This window comes from Anas acuta, chromosome 4 (genome assembly GCF_963932015.1).
Source record: "Anas acuta chromosome 4, bAnaAcu1.1, whole genome shotgun sequence".
Lineage (NCBI taxonomy): Eukaryota > Metazoa > Chordata > Aves > Anseriformes > Anatidae > Anas > Anas acuta.
In genome coordinates this window covers 15,010,388-15,035,547 of record NC_088982.1, presented here as the reverse complement: position 1 = coordinate 15,035,547, position 25,160 = coordinate 15,010,388, and the positions used below count along the sequence as shown (strand labels likewise).

The window sequence follows — 25,160 nt, the reverse complement described above, 5'->3', positions numbered from 1 at the left end:
TGTTCTCTGTTGTGGGATGGGAGATGAGGTTGCATTGTGCTGTCTTGATATCACTGGCAGTTTTTTTGAGAAAGAATTAGCATCTGCCTTACTTGCACATTAGTACTGGACTGCCCTGAGGCAACCAAAGAAAAGGGGAATATTGTCACTACCCACACTTTCAAAATAAAACAGTAAGCCATTTCCATTCAGCTTCCTTTAGAAAAGGTCACAGGCTCTTTGCTTCAATGAGTTCTGAACAGATGCAAGCACCTGAAAAGTGCTGTCTTTAGGAGATGACTATATTCTCAGAGTTTTCCTGCTGTGTTGTTATAGGCAAATCCCTGTTCCATGTTTTGGCCTTAGGGATTTTCTTTGCTGGAAGTGCTGATTATTTTAAAGACTTCTAGAATGTAATTTATTCTGCCTAAACACTGAATAAGGAGCTGAGGAACCTATCTCAGTACTCTAGGTCTCAGCCTCAGGAAGGCCAAATCATCACTCTAGTCTGTGTCAAAGCACATGGGTGTCAGCTTGGAGCCCGTCTCAGATTTTTATCTGGTTTAGTTTCCTCTAAAGGTTAAGCTTTTCTTGCTATAAATACCACAAAAGTAACTAAGTGCTCTGCGTCATATATAATACAAATTTCAAGCACTTTTACAGCCTTAAGACTGACAGATAAAGAAAATAAACTACTTTATCTATGTCACAGTCATGACTGCACTTGAATCTGTGGAGTGAATGCAACTCTTGTAGGTGACAAAATACTAGTGTCAAGAACAGGTGTGCAGTGCAGAGATCTGTTGGATAGCAGAATGATGGGGTGATACTGGGGCTCACAAGACCACACTGTGAGGTGGGGAGGACGAGATTACACTGCCTTTTAATTCTCTTGGGTTCCTGGGAATGCAGCTGACCTCCAGTACAGGTCACAGCTGCTCAAATGTGCACTGTGGCACATGTTTGCTGTGGGTAGAAGGTTGTTACAAGAGAGGAGGCAGCTGACAAGTAAGGAGTTATGGCTCCATCGCTGCAGAGGTCAGGGATCTCCAGCTCTCTGGTCTACATGCTGCTAATCCTTGCAAACAAAGTGTTTCATGCCATAGCCTTGAATTCATAGTGCTGGGAATATTTTTGGTCTAAAGACCAAAAATTTTTGAATTTGGTTTTCAACTTCATCCAAAAATCATGTTCTTAATATAAAAGAACAAATGCTATTTAACAAAACTGGAACCATGGTCATAATAAATAAGGGATAGTTACTTGCAATTTTATATCGCCTTTCATCCAGGATTTTCTGTATGCAGTATAAGCATTCATTAATGAAACCTCATGATAGCACTGAGTTACAGCTATTTAAAAGATAGAGGATTGATACCAAGAGACTAAAAAACTGGGTTGCAGAGGGATTGGCTGTAGAGCCAGTGATTAAAATATAACAGAAATTCTGGTATTACATACTTCTAAATAATTGTGCATCATTCAGAAGTCATTGATAAATATTTGCCTTCCTGAAACCTGAGACATGCTGCACTTCCCCTGAAGTAATGCAGTGTTACCTGATCATTATAGTTGCGTGGTCTCTTGTAATTCATAGACCCATGGATGGATACAACTGTGAAGGGTATTAGGAGAACCTTTAGTCCACTTCTCCAGAATAGTAGCTTCTGAGAGATTTGTTAGGACAGGCTGTTTTGCAACAGTATAATGTCCTTAAAGACCTCTAATGTTAGAGATCCTCTGGCCTTCATCAGTAAAACATTTATATTGATTTTCTATCTCTACACTTGCAGTACTTTCCATGAAGTCTGACTTCCATTTTTCTTCTAGTAATTTAAACCTCTAGCTTCTTGTCCCATACTCTGTGGCAATGAGTACCAGATGTTCCTCCTCATCCTTTCACAACAACCTTATACACACTTGAAAATGTTATCATGACCCTCATCATCCTCTTGTTTAGATCCCTTTGATCTCGGTGCAATGCTTCCTTGACTTCTGACTGTTATTGTGTCTCTGGAATATTCTCCAGCTGGTCTGCAACTTTCTAGAAGGTTATTGCCTGAAGGTTATTGCAAACCTGGGGCATAGCTAGGGGGACTTGACCACCACTTGCAGTTCTCAATAAGCCCTTATGTTTAGTTGCAGAATGGCTATCTGGCCAGTTCCCTATCTTTAGTTTCTACAGCTGAGACCTCCTGCCTGAGAGCTGCATTTGTCTCTACTGAATTTCACCTTGTTCTTTTCAGCCCATTCTTCCAATCTGTCAAGATGATTTTTGAATTTGAATCCTACCCTCCAATTTACTCACAGTCCTTCGTAGCTTCATGTCAGCTGCAAATTTAATAAGTGTATGTTCCATTCCATAACTCAGGTCATATTGCATAGACTTTTATGAGCTCTGGGAAGAGTGAAAGAAATCAGCAGACAATCTGACAAAAGCCTCTACTTCTATGTACCACTCAATGGCAAATAAAGTTGGTGGTTTTTTCTTTTCTTTTCTTTTCTTTTCTTTTCTTTTCTTTTCTTTTCTTTTCTTTTCTTTTCTTTTCTTTTCTTTTCTTTTCTTTTCTTTTCTTTTCTTTTCTTTTTTTCTTTTCTTTTCTTTTCTTTTCTTTTCTTTTCTTTTCTTTTCTTTTCTTTTCTTTTCTTTTCTTTTCTTTTCTTTTCTTTTCTTTTCTTTTCTTTTCTTTTCTTTTCTTTTCTTTTCTTTTCTTTTCTTTTCTTTTCTTTTCTTTTTTTCCCCAAATATATCTGAGTCTTTGATTTTAGTGCTCTTTTTAAAACTCCTTTTTTTTTTTTTTTTTTTTTTTTACCCCTGCTTTACTTATCAGAATAATTTTTCTAATACTAACTATTATGTTAATGGTTTTTAAAAGTTCATTGCAGGATAGAGATGTCAGATGGAGAATGATAGCCACTCACATTGTGCTAGTATTTTTAATGTTGAATTAAGCTATAGAACTCACTAATACAATACAAATGCCACTAATATGACAAAGATTATCCAAAACTGCTGACACCACCAACCTCCAAGGGAAAATTTCTGTGTTCAGCTTTAATCAGGCCTTTCTCAGAAGCTTTTATGTAGCTTTCCACTCATGCAGGTCAAGGCATCTGCCAAAAGAGTATTTTCCTTGCTGTTTATGTAGTGCAGCAAGTGACCATTTAGCTTAGAGGAAAGAACGTAAATCCTAATGTGTTTGATTTGTGGGGCTATGGTGGCACCTTTTCCGTCAGAAACAAAGCTTTCTCCTAGCTCAGCTTACTCAGCAGGGACTGTAAAGCTGGATAATCCCATGAGTTTCAGCTGTTGAACCTGTTGCAGATACTTAATATAAAATGACAGAACCACTGTTCTTTAAACTTTTTTCTTTCTTTTTTTTTTTAAATTCTGAAGGTATTGTGTATTGGCCCATCCTGAAACAAAACTTACAGTAACAGTTAATGTCATCTCTGTAGCAAACCTTTGCAATTTACATTCACAAGCAATCTGCAGTTACCTGGAAAGCAAATGATTTTAGTTTAGGTTATATAACAAAGTTTGTCTTGGCTTATGTAAAACACATCATGAAAACCATACAAATCTTTAAAAAACATCTTTAATGTGGGAAGCAAAAAAAAGTCTGGAAAATAGTTTTCTTTTTTCAACTTTTCTTTAAGATTTCATTTACTATAATTTATCTACATCCATAATTTTTAAAGTGATTGCGAATGTGAGTATCTGCTTGTATCCTGAGGAACCCAACAAAAAGGAACCTGAATAGGTTTTTATATTTGTTATATTCTATATGACATCTTGTACTACCTTTGTCAGTATAAACCAGACGAGTTTTCTGTGATACCCAACAGCTGCTTCACAGGATGCACCTTCTCTTTTACCCTCTTCATATGGTATTTTTTTAGTAAGTAATGTTTTCAATGGTTTCTGTGAGGAGTTTTAAAGTTAGTTGAAGCCTTTACATTTTAGACTACACTACCCAGAACTCTTAACAGGCTGCAGACTGAGAAGCTAAGATGTGCTGACTTTTCAACAGGTTAGTCTATGGTCCTTTTTTGCCAAAAATAAAAATCCTCACTTCAGATGTTCTCCATCTTTAACAAGGAAGATATACCATAGAGTATATTCTTTCAATTTATGCTTTTAGCAACATTTCTGGGGGCGTCATTTAGTTCTGTGTTAGAGCCTTTTTTAGTGCAATGGCAGATCTCTTTAAACTTTGCCCAAAGTAATAGCAACTAAAGTTTGTGGGATGACTTCATCCTAAGGAAACCTGAATATGTTACCAAGAAGGGCATTGACACTTACTGGCATGCATTTCTCTATCAGACTGTTGATATAACCTCAAGCAAAATAGCAAACAGTGCTAGCTGAAAGACCCAGTGCAAATAAATAAAGCATTCAGAGAGGAGGGATTCATAAATAACACTTCAAAAATTGTAAAAAGTATCTCTGGGCACAAAAGGACTTACTAATTATTTTTCACTACTTCTTCTTGGTAGGATTCTCCAGAACATAAGTGGAAGTCCTCATGTTTCTTTTTTTACCCCAAAGAGACACTGTCATTATAGTCAGCCTGTCTGTGATACCTCTCTTTTCAAAGGCCCGTGTGGACTGGACACACTGTGTAAATTAAATATTAGGTTTGGAGTCTTTCTTGGTATTGTAGGACCTGCTTGCAGGGCCCCAAGAGAGGCACATTGAAAAACAGGCTCAGAAGCAAATGGATCCAGGGTTGCTGCTATGTGGTCAAACCACTTTATATTCTTAACTCTTCTCCTGTATTCCTCAAGGGCTGGTCAACAAAACAGGGAGTATGGGAGAATTGTCTTAGAGATTTGTTGTTGTTATTATATATGTCATCAGTTGTCAAGAGCAAAAAGAACTTGTCAGCCTAAAACAAAACTGAAAAATGTATCTCGTATTTCTGCAGTGAAGAATCATTTGTGAAAGAATTGAGAGGAATAAAGTTTGGTTGTGATTCCTAGAATAAATTACAAAGACTTTGGAACTGGCTAAAAGGAAAAATAATAAGCACTCCCAAAGGCAATCCCTGCCTTCTAATTTGTTATGATACCCCAACCTAGACATATATTTTTGCCTTTTTTGAATAATAGTCTAATATTATGGGGCCAAACTAAGAGTGAGTAATGTCTCACTTCTTTGAATCTTCACAGTATAAATTCACCAGCATAAATTCTCAGCTTAGCCCACTGAATGTTAAAATCTATCACTGCTAGCCATAATCCCACAAGAGTCAACATCTGATATATAGAAAGTTGTTTTCAACTACATTACCCTTGGGAAGAAAAAAAAAAAAAAAAAAAAAAAAGAGGTTATTAAAAAGAAGTTGTTTAATATATCTCTTCAGAGGTACCTTGCTGGTGGTATGGTAACCAGCAATTACAGCAGTACTTCTGATTTCTGTATATTATCTCTCATAAAGTAACATTAAGGAAAATCAAGAATGCCTTTACCACCAACAAAAGACAGACTAGCAACATCAGTGGCATATTGACCTATTTTCAACCAAAGTAATTTATATTTCACCATTACTACTTGTAGAAATGTGTCATGGATCTAAAATACCTCAAAAGTGAGGAGGGACATCTTGTCCTTTCTTTAGGGCTTCTGTGGTATGTGGTCCTAATTACCATTATGCTTATCAGAAAGTGGAGATTCTTCTCTACATTGTTATAATTGACATTTTCTTTGGAAAACAAAGACCTTTGCCTGTTTAAAAAAAAAAAAAAAAAAAAAAAAGTGAATATTTGACAGTGAAATTCAGTGAAATTGCAGTGTGGTACCAGCTGTGCATCATAACAGACTTTCTTCACTTCCTAGTTCTGGGCTCTCACATGGGATTATCTTCAGTAGCCCAGAGGATATGGTGGACCCCCTCAGTTGTGGAGGTTTGGGTTGTACCTCCAACAACAAAGACAGCTGCAGAGGAGATCTTGTGTTTAGGTAAACTGCCTGGCTTCTAGTGAAAGGGAAGTATGAGGAAAGTCTGTGGAAAACAGAAAGAAAAATAAAAGAAACTTTTTAAATGCAAGCTTAATCTGCTTATGAAAAAGAGGTAAATCAATTGAAATTTCATCCAAAAATATGTTGATGAAATGTGATGGACAAACTCCAAATTTTATGACTTTTGGCACTATTTTCAGTTCAGGAGAGTGGGAAATAAATTTGGGAAAGAACTGTGGAAAATAAATAATAATAAAAAAACTTTAATCAAAAGCACTGAGCAAGTGAAGGAGTTGAGAATAAAACATAAGAGAAAATAGCAAGTTTTTCTGAAACCTAGGCTGATTTATATCTGCCATATAGATGCACTGTTACAGATGACTACAAATATCTCTAAAATATTTATGTATTTCTATTTCTCAGTATTCATATAGAGCAGTTATATGTCAGGATGTATAGGGCCACTTTTTTTTTTTTTTACCCTTATACTTCATGACCTGAAAGTTGGACTTAATTGCATACTATCAACCCTCTTTGATAATAAATAAAGAGACAAATATCAAATGTACCTCAGCTAAAGTTATTACCTTGTGAAGGTGTGGGTGGGAAAGAAGGTTTCATCCAGTCATGAGGATAGCCCTTGTTCTTGTCACTGAGCTAAAAGCAGAAAACACTGTTGAGATTAGGAGAAGGCCAGAGCCCGCTCAGATGACGGACAGAGCTGCAGTGACATAGAGACAGCTTTGAGGAGCTGTGATGACTCAAATAGAAGTGACTTAGAGACTGTGGAGGGATACCATTAAAAACTTGTTGACCCAACACCAGATATGCGGACACTTGGGCAAAACCAGTGGTAGAGGACCCAGTCTTCTTAGGACACCTCCTCAAAATGCAAATTCACTGCACCTTTATTGTTGTTCATGGAATGTAGGAAAAGTATTGCCACAAATATTTCAGCATTTACAGGTATCCCCAAAGACTATGAGATATTTTTAAGAGATTTAAGGACTTATCTTCAAAGATAAATACACGGGCTACTCTCATGAATAGTGGTTTGGGGTAGGATTTCCCAAAATGCATTTCAAGTATAACTACTTCAACAGATGACAGGCAACAGAGGGAATATTCAGAGCTCTCCAGTGTAGCTCTTGCCGCCCATGGGATGACACCTGCTGACAAGTTGTCCTCCAATAGTTCTTTCAGCAGTGAGTGCTGGCTTAGCTTTCCAAAACTTGTGGTCTGTTTCTTTCCCTTCTCAGCCCTCCACCAAGAAATTTCTATATTTTACTTCCATGGATTTGTTGCTTTTAATGAAAGAAATAAAACTGGAACACCTAGTTCCAGTTTTACATCACTAAGTATCACCACGGCAGTTCATCACAATGAATTGGGACTTACACAGTTTCCTTTTTAACCTTTGCAATTTTGGACCCTACACTGAAGTCAAACTTCTTTAAGGTTTTAAAATGGTTAAATAACATTTTTATTTCACCACTCCAATATATTAAGATAGGTATCAAAAAGACTTTTTTTTTTTCTGTTGTTTTAATTAAGTTGGAAAAACACTTGTAAAAAAAAATCAAATCAAAATAGCTATTCATTAGAATTTCTGACAATTTTTCAAGAGTTTCAGAGAAGCTTTGGATAGAACTTCAAGACTGAAATAATGTTTCAGCCATTTAGGCATACACTCAGTTGAGCAAGGTGCACAATTTTTCTTTCTGCCATAGTTTCCCCTCATGAGCTAGCAGCCAGCTATTGACTTTTGTTTGTTCATTTGGAAAGTGCTACAGTTCAACAAAATCCATGTTCCATTAGCTTGCCTGATGAGATGAAATCTCGACAGGTTGATGATGAGAAAGAACATGAAAGAACTGTATTTAGATGTTCATTATAGAGAGTGTATTTTCCAGGGGATTCTTCATAGCCATGCTTTGGGCAGCTATCACCATTTTTATAAAACTAAACTGGGCCAGGTGTGTACTGTATTAAAACTGGTAGTTAGTTCATCACTTTCTGTAGGTGATGGTCTTTCAGAAGTCTTCCAGACCAGTTTGTGATCTTCAGGGAGTTTGCCAGCACAGTTCTAAATAGGCACATCTTCTGCTTTGACAAAGCAAAAAGTGTTTGATGATAAGGGAAGATATCATAACTTAGTGTCTGCAATTATTGTGAAAGCATGAATACAGGGGAGTAAAGCATGGATTTAGATAACAAATTTTATTTATTATCTTGTAATGTTATCTCTTTCCCCTTGATTGCCCTTTTACAGGTTATCTCAGAACTGAAGTTTAGTCACATACATATTATACTATTAAATATGAACTTTGAGAAAGAAAGGAATGATTGTACAGTGATGGGATAACTAACAGGTCTTCTGGGTAGGAAAAAACTGGTAGATGTCTCATATCTTGAATTAAATACACATCTGGACATTCAGATGCATGATTGCATCTGAATTGATTGCATCTGAATGTGGACTGGATGAAAACAATTATTAGATTAATACATTACTCATTGGAAAGAAGTGTATTAAAAGAGTAGGTATTACTAATTCATGATTAAATTTGAGGGATGGACTGAGGGGGTGTTTACAGGAGTTGTCCTGAACACTATGCAATGTTTCTGTTTGTGATTTGCAAGACAGGGTGGAGAAAACTTGTATTAAGTTCACCAGTCGGGCAATACGTGTTTGATAAGACAGGATAACAATTACAACAGTGTTGATAAATTGGAGAAATAGTCTGGAAAAATAGAATGCAATGCAATAAGGAAAAAAATGAAAATTTCTGCCTTTTTGCAGGAATAATAAACTGCGCAAAAAGCAGAAGGAAAGGCAGCATATCTTCAGAAATGAACTGGGGTTTAAAGTAAGTCTCCATAAAAAGTAAAGAGAAAAAGTGATTGTTAAAAAGGCAAACAAATACGTGTGTATACTCATTAAGTAACAGTTGTAACAGTAAGATTTCTGAGTAAGGTTATGTCTTCAGTATGTGTCCTGTAGCCAGCTTAGGTGCTGGAGAAAGATGCGTGCTAATTGGAGAGAGACCAAAGGGCAGCAGTGAGAATGATAAAGATTAAGGAGGGACATATGGGGAAAAATGAAGGTGTTGGATATTTTTGGTCCAAGTTCAGAAGACTAGAATTTTAAATAACAGTCCTTAGATGAGTGAGAGAATGAGCTCTTCCTTGTGTCTGCCTGTCAGATAGGAACAGATGCTCCTAAATTACAGCAAGGCAATTGCAGGCATAAGAAAGTGTACAAACAAAGGGTAATGAAGAGATGGAGAGATGTCCAGACAGCTCTGGAAACCCCATCTGAGAAATGTTTAAGAGCAGTTTGGGCAAATACTTGTCACAAATGACATAAGAATAGATCACCTAGTCTCAGAGTAGAGGAATGACTGGATGACTCCTTGAGTTATTTTCAATTCTTATTTTCTGTAATTCCAGGACTGTGTTCACATTTAACCATGTTTGTATTCCATTAGCTGAGATAGCCTTACACTTCATTTTCAATATTTCTGTTCCTAGGACACAATGACATGTCAGCATTTCCTCCAAACCTACAGAAGGACTATCTCATCCAAAATGTGCCTGATGTATCATGGGATTGCATTATCCATTTTTTTTCCTGATAGATTATAAATATATGTTTAATAATCCTTATACTTTTGACAAATTTTCACTTTTGATCATTTCACCCTCACTCTGCTCTCTGTTTGCTATCTGTTTCACTGGGGACGTTTCTCAAAAACTAGTCACCTGAGCAACAGTTACCAAAATGTATCCGTATCCAGCAAGGACCCTGAAGAGCAAAGAACACTCATATCCTCTCTCCTGCCTCCCCTCTGAGGACAATGGGTAGCATCTCAGGCAGAGGTACACAAGATGCCTCTGATCTGCCATTAAAATATTCACTCAGATATCTGATGATCATACTGTTTGCTTTATAGTCATGCAGAGGGATCACTCTTGGCTTTACAATAGGATGCAGAGAACTCTTTATAGTTGTGTAATGTCCTGACTTTAAAAACAATCTTAATGAATTAATCTTAATGACTAAATCTAAAAATCTGTGAAATCAAAGGAAAGACTCCTATTGATTTCAGCAGGCCCTTCAGAGGCAATCTCCAGAAGTTAATGTGCTGATTATGCATTGGTTTCTTCCTTTGTGATCTGTGCGATTGGTCTCATAATAACAAAGGAATCTAGAGAAATATGTATGAAAAACCAATGCAAGAATATTTCAATAATATTATTTCTGCCATCTTTTGTTTCCCTTTGAAAAATTTGCCATATTCCAACTAATGAATAACTCAGGCAACCCGGTCTCCCAGTGATAAAACCTTTACAGAGAACTCCACTATTGCGTAGTCTCTTCTTTTCTGCTTAATGTTATTTAATGTGAATTTTCTGCTAAGAAAGCACAAGTAGCCTAGATAAAATGGAAGTATTGCAAACTTGTCTGGCAGTAAAACTGAATCTTTGCTTGCTCCTGAATATAATACTTATATCAGTGATCAGTGACATTTCTGCTTTACATTTTATACATCATTCACCTGAGTTTTCCAAATCAATCTCTGTAGTGTGACATATCTGTAAAATACCAGTATTTTGCACAACACTGCCCAGCATTATTGTGTGACTAGAATTTCTTTACTGATACAAACTATATATATATATATGTAATACTGAAAACAAGTATGAACAGCTGCAATTTTAATTTAAGCATTTGAGAAATTCTCTGCTGCCTAATAAAATTATTTCAGTCAGCAGTGTCATTGGTTTCCATTGTATGCTGGTGAAGCAAAGCACTGAAGTGCAAACTTTGACTTCATCTAGCAATGATCATTTAGTTAGGAGTCAAAAGAAAGTCTGCCTGAAGAGAACTCTGCAAGAAATCCACTGTGACGAAACTGGAATGTGTCTGGGATTTTTCACTTTATTTGTTTCTGCTCACTGCTTTGCCTCTACTGGTTAATGCGTGTTTCCTCAAAGCCTAAAAGATATATGATATGACAGGTAGGCTTTTTTCCTATAGCCCTGAACTTCGTTTTTTTTGAAATTTTCTTGTTGAACCAGAAAGTTATGTAGGTCTTTCTCTGGCAGTAAACTTCTGCATGCACTATTTTTGCAGACAGATGAGAAATGTTATATTATTCTAATAATTTTTTTAGATGTACCTGAATCACAAACAACTTGGGGATGAGCTGTCATGAGGTACATAGAAATGAAAAATAGCATTTCCTCCAGCAACAGCATCATACTCAAAAAATATTTTGAAAACTTGCAGAGAAGTGGTTGGGCTTAGTACACATTCAAATGGAGCAAAACCACAAAACTTAATGAAAATCTGGAGTTTTACTTCTGACTAAGTGAAGCAAACAGCACAGTACAAAAAAAAAAAAAAAAAAAAAAAAAAAAACACTACATAGGCGATTTCTCAGTTACTATCCATACAAACAGAGCTTGTAAATCTGTGTCAAGACCTGTGTACTTTGTATATTCTGAAGAAGACCCACTTTCCATCCCTGGTCTCCTTCCCTTTCACTGCTAAAATGGCATAGATATGGCTAGAATTGCAGGGGAATAAGTGTTTGGCCTTTCTTGCTCAGGAAAGTGAGCACTCTGCAGTCTGCTTAGCACTGCAGAGCAAACCAAAACCCAGGGCAGAGGCTGGCTCACAGGCACGCACATTATCATCTCTCTAAGCTGATAACCACAGACGGCTCTGTATGAATGAATGTGCCATGCATGCAGCGATTATGCAATATGTATCCACACCATCCAGCGCGTATTAGCATCAGTGTGAGCATCTTATCAGGCTAGGCTACTTCGCAAATGAGTGCTGCCAGGCTGCTGGAATTATCTGCACAGTCAGATACTCATTTTTAGCTTTTTCATCATGGCTGAAGACAGCTCCACTTGATCTCAGCAAAGTTATTTTAAAATCTGAGATTTTGCCAATGTTTCTTTTTAAAGAATCACATCTAGTGTGACTCATTACTCCTGGATTTCATTTGTCAGAGCAGCCAAGTAGTCTAGCTTTTACATTCCCAATGGCCATTATCTCTGTTTGTTAACAGCTAAATGGCTGATGCATGGGTACGTATTATTCCTGTGTTTTGTCGCAGAGAGAGAACTTTTGCTGGAAACATAATGGAAAAACTAGAATCCAGAAGGATATGATAAACCATAGCTTTTAGAGAAAAAATTGGTTATTGATTAGGAATATATATATACAGTATAGTTTACCAACTATTAGCTCTGTGGGGTTGCTTTATTGGATTTCTTTCTCTTAAGATTATACATTGTGTGTGTCGAAATCAGGTCTCATGCCACTGACACTATGTGTTAAATAACCATTTCTAGAAGAAATCAATACATTAATTCCAAATACAGCAATTAGTTTCCACAATATGATCTTTATTCATCAAACTGGTGCCAGAATCTGCCTGAATGTAAATATGGTAATGATCGTGTATGTATTCAGGTATCCATTAAAGCAACTGAAGGTGGTTTCATTGGGCACTCAAAACACCTGATTTTAAGCAAATACTCCGGCAAGTTATGGTCAGAATCACTGCAAAATTTCACTGGAGAAACTGTATGATGTGGAGCCTGAACCATGTAATTATAAGATCATGCACAGCTGGGGTGGAATTCATTAGCCAAGACATTAGAATTACCTTTTGATAAGCACAGAGGGAAAATCATTTTTGCTCCTTACAATAGGTCTTCTATAGTTTATGGATTTCATGTCTGCAGTATGGTGCTGCAGCCACTTGTTTTCTGATTAGCAGTGAATCACAAAGATGATGATGATACATGTTGGTCAAAACAATTTTGTGCGATACTTAACTCAGCAGAGAAAATTCCTGCTACTAGTTCTTGATGTTAAAGCAAATGTAATCCAAAATATTTCAAGCCACTGAAATTGCACATTTATGAAAATATGCTCTCTAATAAACTGTTCCATGATAAGAACAGCAACAGCAGTAACACAGATATAAATATTAAAATTGTTACTGTGACTGTTAAATCAATTAAAACATTTTGGTCTATAAGCAATGTACCTTAAACAATGTTTGCTACTAGTTGTAGATCTATTCATATGAATTATATTTGGCTCATTTAAAGTTGGTAGACCTAAAACAGTCAAGGTTTCATTCTAAAAAACAAGCAGGACCATCTCCTGAGGTATGGAAGACCAGACAGTGCTGGGAGACAGCAATAGCAGATGCATGTGTGACTACATCTGCAGTGCAGCTGTTGAGTAGTTTGCAATGAAGTAGGCAAGCAGAAATTCCATTGTAGTAGGGCAAGGAATTAGGGTAACATTATTGCCATAAATGTTCATGGTCTAGCTGCAGTATAAATAAGATAGTTATTTCTTCCTTAAAGATGCTACATTTTGAGATACAATATAATTTTGTTCATTGGAAGGAATGAGAAATAAAAGACCAGTCATATTAACTAGCTGGTTAAAAAATAACATTTTGGTGATGGCAATTAAATATTATCATCATAGCTTCATAGCTTCTCCATCACTATTTAAAAAAAAAAAAAAAAAAATCTGAAATCTTGAACTTTACCTATAATAAAGAACTAATTTTTTTTTTTTTTTCAAGAGTGCTAATATATATTGTGAGCAATTAAACAGTTAATCTGCTCATACAAAGAATCATTTAATTATAATAAAAGGAATAACTCAGACACTAGTTTCAGGCCTGGAGCCATCCTGTATGATTTGGGAGACAGCAGAATTTGTGCATTTAAAATGCCCTCCAAAAGATCATGTGCAATGACTTGCCGGTACATCTATAACACTGCAAGAGCACTTTTCAGATGATCTGTAAGCATGGCACTCTGCTCTCCCTTACATCCAGGTGTCTGACCCAAGCATGCCAGTAGTCTGCTACACCTCCAGACTCTGGGGATCACCTGTCTTCTTAGGATATATTGCAAATCATCATTTGAACTGACTATGTATTTGACCATGAGAGTGGCCTGGCTGTGGTCTTAACCAGGCAGCATAAGTATATCTTAATGTCTCTAGTCTTGCTGAGACCATGTCACACATCTGGATACTCACGTTACATCAATTACTTACAGTAAGGAGGAGAAGAGAGCTTAAACTCTCTTCTTACCCCCAGTAAACCCCTGCATGGTGTAACTGTCCCCACCAAGGACAATTCTCCCTACAAATGGACTGATATGGTATTTCAGCATGCCTTTTATGTAGAGAGCAGTTGATAAATTAATTCCTAACACATTGCCTCACAGTTGACAGGTCCAAGCTGATTAACTTGGCTTGTGGGCAGCATGACACTAGTATGCAGAGGCTGTGAATCCTCTGCCTGAATATGGTGCTTTTTTTTTTTTTTTTTTTTTTTTTTTTTTTTTTGTTCTGAGTGACCTTGAGCAAATCATTTCTCCATTTTTAATATGAGGAAATTGTCTCCGGCTTCAATTTCAAACACTTCAGAATCTACGCTTGAAAAACTCTATATGAGAACTAGCTGTTATTAAAAGTAGTGTGAGGATCTGTATGAGGTCTCACCTGTTTCTATGTCTATTGTTCTCTATTTTCATTTCTCCTTTTGTCTTCCTTTGCTTCTTACAAACCCATTCTCATAATCAGCCTCCATGAGACCACTCTCAAAATACACCCCATAAGTAGCCTAAGAGACAAAGTCAATAAACAAGATGATTAATATTTTTCCTTTTAATCCAAAATAACAAGATATATATAATGCTCATGCCTCTGCTTCTCTTGCAGAACCTTCTTTTTCCCTCATTGATGTTTTGCTATTGTTGTTACTTGACATGATATATCTGCTTCAGCCCAAATGCCCTTAAAGGCAGGGCCTGTATCTTTTTCCTATCTTTATTGTGTCTTCCATATAAATGTAGGAATGAACATTACTTTTGAAATATTTTCAAAATAACACTTTGATGATTTACTGTTCTGTGTCTTTGTAAACACTTTGTTTTCTCCCCTACAGGGAATCAACTGTTCTTTTGGATCTTTTGTAACTGATACTTTCTGAGTGTTCCTGGTTTGTCTGTCACAGAGCTGAGATGGGTGCCTTTAAAAGCATTTGCTTCATACTCATTGATTTCTTGCAGAGTCATATCACCCCAGGGCTGATTCTCACTACCTTTTGTACAGTTGCTCCTGCTGCTCCATGTTGCTGCTGTCTACTTCCTTCTCTCTCTCCAAGGAGAGTGTTTGTTTCACTGGAGGACTGTACCTAATTTCTGGACTAATCCAAAAGCTGTGTTTGCAGCAGCATTAGAAGCAGCAAGGGTCTGTATGGCTCCATGTCCGTTCTCTGACAGAGGTTACAGAACACTCCTACGCAGCCTGAGAACAGGGAAAACCCATGGAGGCACCTCCCTGGGACACCTCTGCAGGTCTGGACCTCCCAACCCACACCGCCATTTTTACCAACCCACATCAGATATTTATTCCTTGAGTTTTTTTTGAGCCCGTTTATAATTTGGCTTCCAAAGCATCCTGTGGCAGTGGCATTACAGGTTGTGCATTATGTGAAGTACTTTTGGTGTAAAGCCTGCAGTCTGATAGTTTCATTTGGTGCCTCCATGTTCTAGTCTTATGAGATATAATAACCATCATTCCCTTCCTTCCTTTCTCCTTGCCATTCATCATTTTATAAACCAGAAACTTTTTTTTTTTTTTTTTTCCATGTGCTAGAAAATGCAATTCTGCTTAATATCTCTTTGGACAGAACCCATTTCAAACCTCTTCCTTACTGCCTTTCATTACATGTTTTTCTTTCTGAACTGGGGTGGCCACAGTCATGCTTAGCATTTAAAACTAGGACTTTGTGTAGTGATATAATGATGTTTTCTCTCCCCTCCTCTGTTCCTGGCCTAACTAATATACTACCAGTATATATTATATTTCTAATATACTGGGCAGGAAGGGGAGGTTAGCTGCTATTAATCTCAGAATGAACATTTTCAAAGGAATTTCCACAAGGACTCCTGTAGCCCAACAGATCATTATTAAATAATATAGTTTACATGTAATGTAACTGTTCAGTTATGCTATTTTTCCCTTATGCTCTTTTTTCAGTTATGCAATATTCTTAATTGTTCTCTTTATCTTTAGTGGTCTGGTGTCTGACCAAACCATTTGCAAGCTCTTTGAAATTGTGACTGTACAAATACATGTACATGTGTGTGGGGGAGGGATACAAAAGAGGTATTTATAATTCAGAGCTGGGAGAGTAGCATGAAGTCCCTTTTTCTTATTATTTACCAACCAGTTTCTCTTACACCTTTCACTCTTATTTATTCACTCCCCAGCCCATTTACTTTTGATTTGAAATATAGGATCAATGTGCTATTGTTCATATAAGGGGGGAATATGATCCCTTCAATATTCTCACTTACTTTGGGAGCCAAGGGTATGTTGCCCATTATTAATTACTGATAAACTTGTTTTATTCCTGCAGTTTTCCTTGACATGGAGTATGTTGTTACTAAGGGCCAATATTGTAAACCTGCTAGCTCATGTCTGATTTGGGAATGGATCAATCTTAATGTACCTTGTTGTGCTCTTTCAGTTGTGTGTATGACAGCTTTTCTGTCCTGATCTGTCCTGTATATATAGTTCCAGGGCAAGGCAATATACAGCTGTGCAGCTGTTAAAAGAGTTACCACCAGTACTTTGAGACTCCCGGTAGATGTTCCCCCACAATGGGCTGATGGAGATCTAGTTTGCTAAAGCATACAAATGCTTCACTGAATCTTTCATTCTTACTCATTCTGTTATGGATCAAGCCCTATTGTGCTAAGGGCTGCACAGACCCAAAAGGTAGGGAGAAAAACATCAATCTTTTCCTAAAAACTGTGGTCTTACTGAGAGAGAAAGAGCTTCTGATCCTTAGGACTGAAGTGTTAAAAACACAGGTTCTGATGCAATTAATAATAGAAAAGACCATGTTGATACTTATGTATTATATTTATATAAAGATCATGAGTTGTGTGAATAATTGTTGCTGAAGAGTAGTCTTACTCTGTCATCCATCTAGAACACACTGACCTACACATTTTCTTTCATTTTGTTCTCCTTTCCAAAGGCTCTCATTTGATCCACATAAGTTGTTTTTTTCCCAATTTTCCCTGCCATCTCCACAGTTTTTTGGCTGTTTTTGTTGTTGTTGTTGGGTTTTGTTGTTGTTGTTGGTTGGTTGGTTGTTTTTTGTTGATTTTTTATTTTTCATTTTAGTTCCCAATGCAAACAGAAGTTCAAAGTAAAATTCAGACCAAACCTTTGAATTAGATTTCTGGTCAGCCATGGGAAACCCTGCCATAGCCAGATGCTTGAATTCTTGGTGAAAATCCTCCTCATTCTTGCAGGTCATCTGTGCATCTTGCAGTGGGATTCTGCAGAAAAGCTGGAAAGGGGAGAAATGACTGATAGAATATTCAATATGTAAACAATTAGAACAAAGAAAGACATCAACTATTTCTGCTTAACCTTGTGTGGACATTTGCTTAATGGTATTAAAAACTGGACTAGAAGTTAGGATATAAAATATAATAAAATACTTAACTCTTATTGCAAGGAAAGTCTGCAATAAACTAGCTAGGAAGCTGGTGGAATCTTTCCTTGGGGAATTTTTATGAAACAGCAACATGTCTCAGAGATGATTCAGTTATATTTATCCTACCTCAGTGCAAAGCAATAAACTGGACACTAGGAGGTCCCTCTCTGCTCTGCCTTTCCTTGAAATACAGATTGCAGTTGAAGGCACCACATGACCAAGCCATAGCTCCCAACCATATTATATATGACTGTAATCGGTTCAACAGTATCAGAAAAAAGCTCCTGTTCATATTTTTAAGGAGTCAGGCTTCAGAAATCTGTCAGTAAAATAAAGCCTGAAAGAGAGCATTCCATCTGGGCTAACCTTTTTTCCCGTATGTCAGTCCCTGTGAAATGTTTTATGTATGTATTCTTTGGAAATCATCTAGCAGAAACAGCTGTGTGTGCTGCCCACCTGCTAAAGCCTACAATCTAGTGTTATTTCAATTAGATTTGATTGCAGGAAAAGTTTATGAAACAGCTATCAATGATTTCATGCCATCTGGCTTCCGCTTTTCTCCTGTTTAGAGGAACCCTGTGTTTACATTGATTGGCCTTCTATATATACAAGCATGATTGAGTTTTATTATTCTTTTTATTTGTCTGATAGCAGTGTGGTTGGTGCTGTACAAACTTACAATGGAAGAGAAGCTGTCAAAGATTCAAGCTGTGAGGTTCAGCTAAGACACATGTGAGGCTTCGGCTGAGAACATAGCAGAAGTGAAATTGTATTTTTATAAGCTTGGTTTATTAATTGGAATATAAAGTTTCCATTGAGGGTAAAACATACTTTATCTTGCTTTTGGCCATGTAATAAATAAGTACTAGAGCAAGACAATGCTCAGTTTCCCTTCCAGATTCAGCACAAAGAAATAGAACCTTTATGAGGAGTGGTTCCAGACAAAGTCATGTCCCAGACATTGCCTCTGGAGACAGGCCCTTTCCTCTGTTAATCATCATGGGAGCATGGACACCCAACCTAGGCTGGCTGCTTACCTTCTCAACTGCTAAAATCAAAGGAGATGAGTCCTCCCTTGGCTACTGACCTCCCAGGTGACTTTTAAACCTCCTCATTATAGAATTATTCTCTTGGGTTAAGAAATATTCTCCCATGAGTTATATTTTCTTTAGCAACGTTTAAAAGTTCTTTTTCTTCTCAGGTGAAATGTGAACACATGAATCATTTAAGACAATAACTCCATTTCTGCTTCTCTCCCTAAATTCTTCATGTTTCTCTTGTCTGTGAGGATTTGGCATGTAAAAGTCAGTCTGAAACTGGCTGTCGCACTGGCAGAACAAATTCATCTTCTAGCTTTGACCTGCATTCAGATGTGGCAGTCTTTAAACCTGGTTTAGTTGAACTTGACATTTCAAACTAAAATGGAAAAGTTCACCCCTGTTTGGAAAAACCTACTCTAGGAAATGACAGTTCAAACTGACCCAACCATCTTGTGTATTTGTCCCTCCTGACATGAACCAAATTTAGGTAAATGAGTTGACTTTGGAATTAACACCATCTGCTCAAACTGTGTTTCCTTAAGGTTTGCTTGTGTCACTCGCCTCTTTCTTCCCAGAAGGATGACATGTTGTGTGAGGCTTGCAGAAGGGCTGGACATATGTTAGGTTGTCAAATTAAGCAGTCTGGAGGCATCCTTACTCTTTGGAACTGAGATAACCTTTTGAAACTCTGAAAAAAGTAAGAACATTCTTCCATTACAGGACACAGACCTCTTCTAAGTCAACATTTTGGGGTTTCTTCCATAATTATGTTGCTAGGTACTGCATCACAATTGAATGCTAGGTATTGGCAGAAATTAGATTAAGAGGAACTGGATAAAACTGTAAGCACTCTGGTGAACAGTGTTTCCCTTTAATTTTTACAGTGTCCAGTAGAGTGGGGATTTGCTCTCTGACTTTCTCTGCTTTGTGTGACTACGGCACAGGTGTCAAAGCGCTGTTTTAAACCAGTGTGCAAGCATATGATAAAACTTCAGTGGAAATTAGCTGTCTAAAAACAGTGCAGACCTGGTGCTAGGTACTTGCAAGGTGATATCCACTCTATCTTTTATGCCCTGCTTTCTTTTAAGAATAGATTAAGAACATCAGTTTTCTATACACTATCCTTGCTTTCTCTATTGCACCACATTTTCAAATATTTTACTCAGAAAAGAAAAACTTCACAGGCCAGGTAGAGTGGAAAACAGTGTACTTTTAGTGCATTTTTAAACCAAATATTTGAAGAAAGTGAACAATTCTCTTCAAACCCAATGAAAGTGGGAGAAAAGACAAACATTTGCTTTTGCAGATTTCCTTATGAATTATTTACTACTTTGCTAAAGAAACTTATGCTAATAATATTGTAATAAGCAGTGCAGCTCTGACTCATGTTTGGCTGAAGACATATGTGGGGAGAGCTCACAAAACTTTGTTTAGCCTCCCACAATTCTCCGGACTACAAATAGTATAATCAGCCCAGTAGTGCTGAATGTACATGAATGGAGACAGACACAGAGTATAGCTTGCACATACTTACAAGACCATATTTAAAGAGTAGCTAAATATTGATTTCACCATTCATCTTTATTTTTATTGTCAACTTGCATGACCAGACCACCTAGTAGCTAGATTAAATATAATCTAAGATATCTGTAAAAAGATTGTGTCTGAAAACATCTTTAAGACTAATGACAATGAACCCTACTCTGATAGACTCAGGGTGTACCTGGATTCAGCCTTGCTTTTCCTTAATAGGTAAGGAATTGAAACATGTGCTAACACCACAGATACACTAGGGCACCTCCACTTTCCTTCCTTATGGGTTGCACTCATTACCTCACTGAAATCAGCTGCAAGATATTTTGTCTACCTATGCAAGAACATCTAGGCACCTAAATCTGAGAAATTTCGAAACAGGGAATTTAGGAAGCTGAATGACTCTGGGTTTCTGGACTTCAGTGATTTACTCAAAGCTGTTGCATGAGTCTGGGGAATAACCAGGTCTTGACCCAAACCTTGTAAGTTCCAGCACAGAACTTTACCTCAAGATGAATCTTCCTATAATTGAAAGTACACTTTGAAACTGTTTAATGTGCAGTTATCACTAGATCAATTCCTTTAGATTCATATATATATAATGTTACTTAAATTCTTAAACTGATAAGATTTATACTGGTCCTTAATGCTAATCCTCTCATCTTGGTTGGACAGATCACATCTCTAAAGTAAGCAACATGGATAAGTCTTTGCAGGAATGGGGCTTAATCACAAAAAAATAAAAAAAATAAAAAATAAAATAAAATAAAATAAAATAAAATAAAATAAAATAAAATAAAATAAAATAAAATAAAATAAAATAAAATAAAATAAAATAAAATAAAATAAAATAAAATAAAAAAGTCTGTAACAACTGCCTTTTCTCCAGGTTGATGAATGCAACCTTTGGTAAAAAAGGAAGAACCCCCACCCTCATCAACACAGAAAACAACAACCCTGACAACAAGCTAATACAAAGACTGTGAAAGACCTGGGTTATTACCATGAAAAGAAAATCAGCAATACAATTGGCAATTTAAGAACAGAGACTGTCATTAAATAAATACATGTGCAAACCAGAGCCTAGTATTATTGCCAAAAATAGACCTGCAGAATATGGAAGTGATTAAGCTATTTCATTTGAAAACCTTCTCATACTTTGGGCCTATCTGATCTTAGATGTGCAGTATGAACAAACAGTATTTGTCATGTATAAATATATACATATTCTCTGTCTGTGTACAGAATAATCTCAAAGTGTAGGGAAGTGGATGAGAATAAGTGAAATAATCTTGGACCATTACCTGCAAAAAATCAAATGCAAAAATTTTGTTACAAAGCCTCAAATCATTATGGTTTTGTTAGAGACTTAAAATATATCTCAGATTTGTCAGGAGATGAAAAATGGCTCATGAAATGTCTTGAATAAGTGAAGGTTTATTTATAATTCTCCATTGAACCCATGCAGATCTTTGTTTTTCTGCATGGTTTCAGACTGATAGGAAATAACATTTTGTGGCTTGACACTTTCATCTGTGTTTCACCATAGGAGGTTTTCGTAACTCTGGATAGATCTTCAGCTGGTGTAAATTTTATTCCAGCTGAGCATCTGGTCCTTATTTTCACTGGTTTTATATTAGCTGAATGAATAACAAAGCTGTGAAGAAATATGTTCATAAAATGAACATGGTATTCAAAATATATTGCTTGAAAAGAATTGTTTCAAAACAGATGCTGGATTATGCATATGTGAGAGGATTCCACTTGTTCTATTTAATCTCTTCCCAATATTGCTACATAAGGCACACAATAATTTAAGAGAATAAGGACAAAGGGAAGAGCTTGAGCAGTACAGATCCTCTAGACGGAAACTCAGAACAAAATGTATATGCACCAAAGCATCTCTAACATCCAAGGTTATCACTTGTTCCTACTCAGATGTATTGTGCACCTCAGAACCTATTAAATACTACTGTACTTTCTGTTGCTCCCTTGTGTTAACTATGTGCAGAACGAGCTGGAGAAGCACAGCCAATGCCTCCAGGTGCCACATGGCCCAAACTGCAAAAAGGTTAAGCACTGGGTTAGAGAAGGGCTGCCTTCTTACTCTGTGTGGTTTGGTGTTTTGTGTGCGTGTTTCTTAATTTATTATTATTATTATTATTATTATTATTATTATTATTATTATTATTATTATTATTATTATTATTATTATTATTATTATTATGGCACACTGACAAGATGTGGAGTAGTGATAGGCAATATATGTTATAAATATGAAACTATACATAAGCTGCAAAACATTTGGTTGTAAAGAAAACTTCACAATATACAGTACCTTGGAATAGGTGGAGGACATCTGAAATGCAGAAGCAAAGGAGCGGTGGAGGTTGCTGTACCTGTCTTTCTAAGCTAGTAGTGCTCTTCTCCCACAACAATGATGCAGCATCAGATATCTCTGGGAAGGTATAAATCATGATGTATGTTCACCTAAATTTTCTACAAGTGCACATATTATGCATACTTCAGCACCAGAACCACAACCTCACATGGTGTTACAATGAGACACAAACTTGGGTTTGCACTCTTAATATCTAGAAGAAATGTAGGTATTATGCAGCCCAAATTGCTAAGAGCAAGAAGTAAAGAGGGCTCAAACACTTCAGAGTGTTAGAACTGTTATATAGCTCAGTCATAGAATCATTGAATAACAGGTTCAACTCCTGAGCAGGATTGTACCTTATTCTGTTGATGAGTGAATTTCAGATGCTTAAAAATACATAGAGAGCTTGTGCAGACAGATAGCAAGGAAATTCAGCTAGGTACTTGTTCAAATGTGTAAAGGTGAGATTTCTTAGCTTTCTACATGTACCCTAATTTCTTAAAGAACACTGGGTCATACGTGCAACCCAGGTGATAAATGAACGCACCTCTTTCAGAAAATAATTCTAATCTTCTGATACTGGCTGTCTTGAAATGTTTTCTCAGTGGGACATGAGAAACTAGGGCTGAAAAGTTATTACTGGCTCTTCCCTACCTGGCATGGCTTTAACAAGCTTTAGTAGCTATATTTCCAAGTTATTCCCAGGGTAAATTCTTTGGAAATTTTCTCATCTTGGGAAACATATATATACACATATTTTTTTCAATATTTTCATGAAATAGGGTTCCCAAAGGCTTTTTTACAGAACAGGAAAAATTGGTTTTGTGACTGAGTTTTTAAATGGGATGGGAGATGGTTAAATACCTGGAGAAACTGTATTGCCCTTTTCCAGAAATGAGTTAGTCAACCAAATCCCCAAACATACCTGGATTAGAGTATTTCAAATTGTTCCTCTTCTTTAAGAAAACCAAAAATCTTTGAAATACTTCCTCTTTATGTTTCACCCACAAGTTTGCTTTTAAGGAATACCCCTTAGTATTTGACAGTTTGAAGCAAGCAAAGAATTTTGGGCAGCATTTGAACTTGCTCGTCCTAATATTTGAAGCACTTCTGTTAAAAGTAAATAAGACTGTCCTTTGATGAAAATACTGGATGATGTGCCATTCGCCTTAAATCCGAGCTGAAAAAGAAATCAATTAGCAACGAGAACAGATAACTCTAAGATATATTTTGCAACAAGAGGACCAGCAGAGAGAGGGCAATTTAGAATGATAGCTACATCAAGCACAGCAGAGTTGATTAAAAATTTAGCAGTTCTGCTGATGAATGTCCTAGTTCAGATTTGGAAAACATCTATGAACTTAATTTTCCACTGATTAAATAATCATTTTATAAACCGTGTATAATTCATGTAATGTTAACTCGACAATCTTGTGAAATATGACTGCAGCTAAACAGTTAACACATGCCCACTGAAACAGGACTTGCAGCAGACCATTAGAATCAGCTGGACTGAGCAACAACCCCTGATCTCTGCTGCCTGATTCACTCACATTTTTCACTGTCACTGAACATAGCACTATGTGTACCATCCAAGATAGTCCTGCAGGACCAGATCCCCATTACAAGTGTTTCCAGATGAGGGTCCTTAAAGGTGGGTGCCTGAATCCAAGGTTCAGTGTCTTCATACAAAACCTACACTTGAGCAATGCTGAACAGTAATTGATCTCAACTAAATCCTCAAGAAGTGAAGAGTAATCATAATTGATTTCAAAGAAAACAAGTGTCCTCCAAAGTGAAAAAACAGGATAACCTAGGTTATCCTTCATTGACTTCAACCCAGATGGCTATGGTGTGGAATTGTATTATGCCCTGGAAAACATCAAAGCTTTACTGGAAAATAAATAAATAAATAAACAAATAAATACCACTGAAGTACAGACGCAGAATTAGCCATCTTTCTTAGTCAGGTAAGGGTGATACCTTTGTTAAAATGTAAAGCAGCAAAATTGCATATCAAAAAATAGTTATATAGATAATCAGGCAAGGCAGATTGTCAATAGAAGGGCAGGCTTTGATGAAAAACTCAATGGGACTTAGCTGGAAAAATGTGAATTCACATACGTAGAAATTAAGAGACAGTTGATAATTATTAGAAAAATCAGAGTCTGGAAAGGTATCTTAATCACCATGATACCAACTAAACCAGAGTTCAGTAGGTCTACAAAATGAGTGAGATGTAGAATGATATGGCGAAGAATCACACTGATAGACCTAGTGTGAAAGGAAGATGTACAATAACATACATTGTTTGTAAATCAGCAAGAAGAGAGCAGGGTAGAGTTGAAGAAATTGGGCTTCCTGCATCATACCAGCAAAGATGATAAGAGGCCTATTTCAATTTAATATTTTAAGATTTCTCCAGGAAAAAAAAAAAAAAAAAAAAAAAAAAAGTGAAACCTTAAGAATATCAGCACAAGAAAGAATACTCTAAAGTCTTGTATTATTTCAAGTGTTTTTAATTGTGATTTTTACAATTTCTTGCCATTCAAATATTGTTTTATTTATACTACAAGTGATGTGGAGCAATCTAGCCTATTTTTGAAGAAAATGGAAGAAATGAATATCCCAATTATAACTTTTCCAAGTATTCTCAGCGTAAATCCAAATAAAAC

The 25,160-nt window shown here is 36.6% G+C and overlaps 1 long non-coding RNA gene across 1 annotated transcript; it reads right to left on the bottom strand.

Annotated features, from left to right (window-relative positions):
- Positions 1-2,873: 2,873 nt before the first annotated feature.
- Positions 2,874-22,563, bottom strand: LOC137855619 (uncharacterized). The gene is made up of 4 exons (XR_011095854.1): positions 22,441-22,563; positions 17,254-17,368; positions 6,532-6,596; positions 2,874-5,987 (listed from the first exon to the last, which is right to left on the bottom strand). It is a non-coding gene; the product is annotated as an uncharacterized lncRNA (long non-coding RNA).
- Between the last annotated feature and the right edge of the window lie 2,597 nt (positions 22,564-25,160).